Here is an 8,041-nt window from a genome sequence, read left to right as displayed (position 1 = left end):
TTATAACCCTTTTAATATAAGCAGTACCTGCCTGATGACATCCTGCTTCACATATAAGTTTTTACCCTTCCCTCATTATTATTTATTTACTGCATTGCTGGGAATTGAATCTAAGGCCTTATGCATCTTAAACATGCACTCAACCTGTGAGACTCATCTCCAGCCCTTTTTGTGCACCTTTCCAAAACCCTTTTGTGGGGGAGAAATCCATAAAATTGTGATGTCACACTGCCTGTAAGTGACATTAAACCCAAGATTGTGAGCCACCACCATAGCTTCTGGGAGCTGAACTTGGGTTTTCTCCAACTCCAGGGCATCTAATGTTCTCTGAGGGCTCCTGTGTTCATGTGTTCAAACCCACATACCATATACATATAATTTAAAAAAGTATTTTAAGAACTCAATTTGTTACAGAATCCAGACACATATTTGTAATCTAAGAAATAAAGCTTGCCTGAAAATCAGAGGACAGAGCCAGCCACAGACAGAGTTAGCCACAGAGGCCAGGCCATGGTGGCACACACCTTTAATCCTAGCACGCGGGAGGCAGAGATTTGTCTGGATTTCTGTGAATTCAAGGTCACACTGGGCTACACGAGATTAATCCAGTCTGAAAAGAAACAGCGAGGCAGTGGTGGCTCACACCTTTAATTCCAGCCCTAGGAAGGTTGAGACAGGAAGTGATATGGCTGGGCAGAGAAAGCCTATAAGGCTAGAGGAGACAGGAATTTGCATTCTTGCAGAGGCTGTCAGGCTGAGGAGCTGGTGAGGTAAGAGGTGGTGGCTGTGGTTTGCTCTGTTTCTCTGATCCTTCAGCTTTCCCCCTGACGTCTGGCTCCAGGTTTTTAGTATAAGACCATTTAGGATTTGTGCAACAAGACATTTAGCCACTACAGGATACACACCAACCAACTGGCTTTCCTAGAGTCCTCTTTTAATCTGTCTTTCCATTTCCAAGTCTGGGGTTGCCAGCCTCTTTGTGAGGAATCTAAAACCATCAGAGGCCTTTTGGAGCTCAGTAGTAGATGCTGCTCACCAGCTAGCTGAGGACAGCTGGAAGTAGTCCAGCAGAGCTATACAGATGTCTGTCCCCGAGCCCAGTTTGTCCTCTGGGTGTTCAGGTCTGAAGATAGCCCATCCCGTGTTGGGCTTAGAGACTGGAAGGTATTAATTTTCCATGCTTAGCCACTGCTTTCTAGAATCGATGTCTGCTTGCGTTGGGAACTTCTTAAGTTAAGGTCAGAGCTACCTAGGAGGGTGTGATGGCTTATGAAGGAGGGGATGGGGAGTAGTCGAGGAGCGAAAGGGGCATGGGCTCTAGAGTTAGCCTGGTCATTAGAAGTCTGCTGCTCCCACTTGGTGGCTGTGTGGCACAGTTACTTAACCTTTCTGCGCCAGCGTTTCTTCACCTGCGGATTATCGAAGATAATGCTTCTCTTTTATGATTGTGGAGTTAGCAATGTGCATAGAGACCCTGGCGCACAGGAGGAGGTACGTGGTCCTGCTGTCACTTCCTTGAAGACACATCCTCATGTCCAGCAATAAGAAAAGCTGCCCCTGACACCAGGTGCTAAGTGGAGCGCCCGCACCTGTTTCCTGAACACCAGCAGGCAGTATTCTTCCTTGAGTATTTCAAAGTCATTGCTCTATGCTGGCAAGTATTTCTTGTGCCTGACCAACCAGAGATGAACTCTTCATTCCTCTTTGTATCCCTTCTCTTAACCAGAGATTCCAAACAATACGTCTTTACTCATCGACAGCCCGTGGAGGAGAGAGATTGGTACCAGTTCCCAGGTGTTAATGTAGTCTGTGTATGTTAGGCCACGGGCCAGTGATGGAAATACCAAGGTGAAGGAAACCTCACTGAGGATCTTGTGCTGCAGTTAGAACTTTCTGGAAAAGTTGACAACCATCTTACTCCTGGGGAATGGCTTCCTTTGTTAAAGCAATCTGACCCACAGTGTTCCAAACAGGAGGTGAAAGCCAAGAACACAGCCTGAAGCCTCTTCACACCAAAGAACGCATCACATGACATTTAGTGCTAGGGCCTCTGGGAACACGTGGGACCCCCACAAGCTGTTCCTCGAGACAAGACCAGCAACCCCGCCCGTTCCCACACGGGGGAGAGCCCGGAGCATGGGAGAGTGCCTGCTGCTCTCTCACCACTAGGTGTCAGCACTGCACCAGTGACTGCAGGTTTGTTCTCAGGTGGAGGAAAGGGGAGAAAATGGGTGAGAGGGAAAAAAAAAAAAAAAAAAAACAAAGCCATCTGTTGGATTCACTGTTTACCACAAGTCATGAGTTCCACCTGTGCAGGTATTTTTAGTACAATGAAGAAAGTATTTTGAAGGCTGTAGAAAACTATCCCCGTCTGAAAATCATGGTACCAGAGGGAATGCTGCACATCAACAAACTAATACTCTTTAATTTGCAAAAACAAAATGAGGTTTGGTTTTGGGGTGGGGGTGCGGAACAACTCTTAGGCATTAAGAAACTGTAGTTTACTAACTAAGCCCCCTCCCCACCCCCAAAAGAAAAAAAGACCTTTCCTCTTATCTGAGTTCAGTAAGCAACTCTGTGTGAGCATTTCATAAATATTCATAGATGAAAGAAATGTCTGACAGAGAAAAGGAACCATTTTGCCACTGCAAGAACCCTTGAAACACCGGTGGTTGAGGCCGGGTCTTTCTGACAGTTCTCTGCAAATCTCGGAACGAGAAAGGTCAGCTCAGCTGGTTTCATGGAAGCAACAGAACAGGGCACCAGATTGATTGCTCCTGGGGTCCGGGGGCTGTAACTGTGCATAGGAAAAGCAGAGCCACGGTCGCAGTGGGTGGGGGTTTTAAACAACCACTCCTCAAACTTCAAGCAAGTGAGATTCAGCAGTTCTACTTTGTGGAAAAAAAACTCATCTGGTTTGCTTTGCGTTGGCTCCAAGGCTGTGCCTATAAACAGGAATGGTTCAAGTTGGAGTGGGTGTAGAGGGTCATTTCAGTCATCAGAAGCCCCAGTGGAGACTGTCAACCCTGCTGAGAGACATTAGAAGGGAACGGGGTGAAACCAATGCTTTGGTATGTTGCCAGGTCAAGGTCTGCTTGTTTTGGCCTGGCTATCCTCAGCCTTGGTCCATGTGATCTAGATAAACAGAAATGAATGTACCTCAGTCACCGTTGCCATATTGCCTGGGTTGGTAATGCCAGATCATGGCTGAGTTGCACCCTTATGGTTTGGAGACCTTCCACCATGAGGCCTGGGCTATCTATGTGTCACTTTCCCAAAACTTTTTTTCTAGGTTCCAAGAAATACTTTCCACTTGGTAATGGTTGACTTGGCCAGGGAAGGGTTAGGACAGTCACTGCTTGGATGTGGGCCTGAACTATCTTAGGCCTAGAACAGAACAATCCTGTTTCTCTACACCAACCCCCAGCAGGCTTCCCACTCCTACACTGCTTCTACACACACACACACACACACACACACACACACACACACTACACATACACACACCACAATACACACACACACCACATACACATACCATACACACATACACACACCACACATACATACCACATACACACCACACACACATCACAATACACACACACACACCACATACACACATACCACACACACACACACACCACACCACACCACAGTACACATATACAGAGAGAGAGAGAGAAACAGAGATGGAGACAGACAGACAGACAGAGAGGACTACTCTGAAAGCTTAGATCTGGCTTCATATGGGCCCCCAGGCCTTCAGACCATTCATTGATTTTTAAGTCCTCTGACTACACATGCAAAGTAGACCTCTGTGGAGAGAGGCAAGGTAAGGGGTAGCTGTCTCCACAGAAGGGAAAAGGGCTGGGGATGGACACGTGTTCTTGCTTTGTGCCAGAAGTTATAGACATTTGATCTCAGTTAATCCCAGTCTCTCAGGCCTGGAAGGAAGAGTTCTGTCCTTGAGTGCCAGAGTGGTGTCAGCATCAAGAAGAGGACACTGCTAAGACTGGAGGTGGCCAAAGTGTCTTGAGTTGTCTTGAATTAGGGGTCATCAGACTTCAGCTGTCCCTGTTGTTCTGCCCAAGTTCAACCTTAGCTAGACCTAAGCCATGTATCTGAGATGCACGGATGGCGAGGTTAGCACCACATCTGCTCTGACTCCCAAGGTCAGGTCCCTGGGTCGATCTCAAAAAAAGGCTGGGGATGCCAAGATAATTGACGGCTGGACTGATCTGAGGACTACAGTGAAGCTGTTCATTCAGCAGAAAGACCCAGGCTGAGTAGTACCTTCTGCCTCCTTCCTCCTCATCAACACCCCCAAGGAACCACCTAGAGAAAGAAACAAACAGAAAATGATTAAACCCAGTGGAATGCCACTTTTGATGAGATCATCAACATTGCCGGACATGTGCAGCACTGATTGTTTTTTTTTTTTTTTTAGCTAGAGAACTTGCTTGAACTGTTTAAGAAATCCTGGGCCCAGTACAATCCACGGTCTGTAATGTCCATGGTTGCCACCCTCATGACATCATAGATGACATCAACAAGTGGAATGACCAGTTAGTTCACAAAGTACAAGAGAAATGATCTCAAGGAAAGATCACCTAACAGCCAGAAGAGGAGGAGGAGAAGAGAAGGACTACTGTCTGTAGCTCGGGATATGACTAGATCCCACTGGCAACCTGGAAGCTGGGGTATTGCAAGCATTGAGTGGGGTGGAAGGTGTGTGTAGACTAGTTCTACAGGATAGCTACATTATTGCCCCATTGGCTAGTCTGTAAGAGGCTTAGCTAAGAGCCTGTGGACAGACAGGAATCCCCCTGCTTCATGGCAAGGCCTCCCGAGTCCCCCACTGATTCTCTGCACAGTGTAAAGGAACATCACCTCTTAGGGATGGCTGTGTTTTCCTCGTGGCCAGGGCCTTCAATGCCAGTCTTAAAGCACTGTGTGGGAAAGAATCTGGGGACTTTCCTGAGTCTTTTTGGCCCTTGAAATTGTGTCTCTTAAAAATAAATAAATTAAAAAAAAAAAAGACGAAAAAAATAGGGTTGGGGATTTAGCTCAGTGGTAGAGTGGGGTTCGGTCCTCAGCTCCGAGAAAAAAAAAAAAAAGACGAAATTGTGTCTCTTGCCCTAGGATTGCCAGCTACAGCCCTGGGCCTGAATGTTCTTCAGGGATGGTAAATAGGACAGAGCAGTGGCCCTGGTGCTCACCATTTCCTGTGACTTCTCCTTGTAGCCCACCCCTATCCTACAAATTAGGTAGCTTTTCCCCCCTGAAGATATGGCACAAGTGGAATTTATGTTTTAGTTTCTAAAGTTTTCCTGGCCCCATTGAAAACTTATTTTATGTGTATGGGTATTTTGCCAGCATGTATGTCTATACGCTACATGCATTGCAGTCACCGTGGAGGCCAGGAGAGGGCTTCAGATGCCCTGGAACTGGGGCTAAAGAAGGCTATGTGTCACAGTGTGGGTGCTGGGAATGAAACCCTATAGCCCCATGGAAGAGCAGGGGCATCCTGAAGAGCAGTTAGTGCTGTTAACAGCTGAGCCCGGCAGAGGTGGAATTGAAACCCTAACCGACCTAGTCCCAAGGCCTAGGTTTTCTCCATTCTTTTCTCGGTAAGTTAGCCAACAGCTGCCCACACATCTGTGGCAGACAGACAGATGCAGCCCCGGGGATGACACAGGCATGATTTGGCCTTTGTCTACAGGAAAGGAAGGGAAGGAGAAATTGGGACAAAGGGCAAATCTGGGTACAGTCACACCTATGCATAGCTACGTTATCTGATGACTTGATTTGCAAATCTAATCTGTGAAAACATGGCATGCACACACCTAAGATGCTATCAGGGCCTTCGTTCACCCCAAAGCAGAAGTGTCCTAAATGGTCCTTGGTCAGACATGCTGTCTTTTCCAGGGGGACCACTTTCTGGAGTTCACATCAGGTATGCATCAACACTCTCCTCATTAGCCTTGTGATCTTGTGCAAGTCTCTTAACCTCTCTGAACTTGATGTACTAACACCTACAACAGGGCAAATCATCCTTACCTGGCAAGGTTTTCCTCAGGGTTGTGAATCAGTACGTGTGTAAAGGCCAGTGCCTCGCACACAGATGTTTGTGAAATGCGTGTTTTCCTGGACTGAGTAAGAACCAAACCACGAGCTCACTGAATGCCTCTCCTAGAGGCAAGACCTGGGAGAAGGCTGTCTGTGTGCTTACTGGAATTGTCGTGACTCACATTCAGGGGTGTACAACTCATGTGGCCCATGGTCCGCATGCACCTCAGGACAATTATGGACTGGCAATGATTTTTCCTTTCTTGACGTGATCACATACAGTTCTTGAATGTGAACTTTGTAGATAACATTGTGCTGAAATGTCACAAGGTTGGTTGGGAGTCCTTCCCAGAACCCAGTCCTGGAACAGGGGATGCAATGGCTTTCCTGGATCCCGGAGGCCTCTGTGCCTGTCTGCTTTCTCTCTGTCAGTCCCTCTCAAGCTAGTCTGAGCTGTGCTTGCCAGTATTATGAACGCCACACCAGCTTGGTACAAGGTTGATGAAATTCTCCCCGGATCTGCTATGGGTATATAGAAACCCCTGATGCCGTCTGCTCAGGATGGGGGACACAGAGCTGCAGGGACACGTGTCCATGAAGGACAGTGTCCATGGCAGTCATTGGGCTGGGAAACTCCTCAAATCTGGGAATCAGTCAGATGACAAGGGGAACACTGAGGCGACTGTTCCAGGCCTGGCGGTACACGCTTGTGACCCCAGCCCTCTTGAGGCTGAGGCAGGAGGACAGCAAGTTCAAAGCCCGCAGGAACTATACGATGAGGCTTTTTCTCCCATCTCCCAAAAACTAACAAAGGAAAAAAAAGGAGAGAATGAGGAGGAAGAGGAAGGAAAGGGAAGAGGGAGGAGCAGAGGGGAGTGGAAGGGAGGGGAGAGGGGAGCTTGAGTCCCTGTGAATCTATCCCAGAGGAGAAAGGAAAGGAAAGCAGTTAAGCAGGTCAGAGGGCGTGAGTTTTCAGCTCCACTCACTGAGACTAGAGGGAGACTGTAGACCAGACAGTTATTTATTCCACAGGTATGAAGGAAAAGAATGTTAATCTTTGTATGTGTGTTTTCTTCCCCATCCTGCAGCCTATTCTCATCCCAACACAGCCAATGAGCGAGGGAATGTGGAGTTGGAGTGCCTGGTTGGCGCTGTGACTGTCCAGGTTCACGAGACAGTCCTATCTGGAGGCTGTGAGCAATCAATGAGATCACAGCTGAGGATGCTCTCTCTCACAGAGAGGCCAGCAGCCATCGGGCACACAGATCTGATCTACAAGAAAAGAACTCTCCAGACCAGCGGTGTCTCAGTATCAGCAAAGAAAAAGTTTCACGCCAAGTGTTTTGTATTTTTGAGTGACTTGAAAAGATTTGAAAGGGCTGAGGAAGAACAGCCACATACTTTGATTCCTCGTGTTCATCTTGTCTTGGGGGGATATGGACTCTACTGGAGAAGCCTTGGCAAGTGGCCACTGCCAGATGTCCATCAGGTGCGGAGGCTTAACCTAGAGGCAGCAGTTGGGAGGCTGGGGTAGGGCTAGCTCCCCATCTTGTCTCCTGTCCTAGGTTGAAGACTACCTGGTGTACTTCATGCACTTTTTCCTCCATTAAGAAATATTGAACAGGCTTTATGGCTGCATCTTGTGTTGGGTTCAACTGTTTTGTTTTTTTTTTTTTTAAATTATTTGTTATTATATTCTCTTTCACAATGGATTTAAACAGAAATAAACTGGGTGCAGTTTGGCCACTAGGGGACAGCACAAGGTCACCAGATGCTTACGGGTAGGAGGGTGGAGGGTGGCTGGTAAACGATGGGGCAAGAGAGGAGGCTCCACCTCTGACTCACAAAGGGCTTTGGCTTCTCACAGCGTTTCCTCACAGTGCTGGGTTTGCTTCTCACATCAGGCCCAGGAAACTGGCGGGTGAGGCAGGAGTTATTGCCCCACTCCGAGGGCCAGGGAAGGGGAGGA

At 47.7% G+C, this 8,041-nt stretch overlaps 1 pseudogene across 1 annotated transcript; it reads left to right on the top strand.

The window, feature by feature from the left end:
• Positions 1-1,459: 1,459 nt before the first annotated feature.
• LOC121830399 (large ribosomal subunit protein uL11 pseudogene) lies at positions 1,460-7,834 on the top strand (annotated as a pseudogene). Its single transcript, XR_013052465.1, has 3 exons — positions 1,460-1,491; positions 4,055-4,731; positions 7,161-7,834. The product of XR_013052465.1 is annotated as a large ribosomal subunit protein uL11 pseudogene (transcript).
• Positions 7,835-8,041: the final 207 nt, after the last annotated feature.

The sequence above is a fragment of the Peromyscus maniculatus genome, chromosome 6, assembly GCF_049852395.1.
Source record: "Peromyscus maniculatus bairdii isolate BWxNUB_F1_BW_parent chromosome 6, HU_Pman_BW_mat_3.1, whole genome shotgun sequence".
Classification (NCBI taxonomy): Eukaryota; Metazoa; Chordata; class Mammalia; order Rodentia; family Cricetidae; genus Peromyscus; species Peromyscus maniculatus.
The sequence above is the reverse complement of the archived record's forward strand: the minus strand, read 5'-3'. Positions and strand labels throughout refer to the sequence as shown.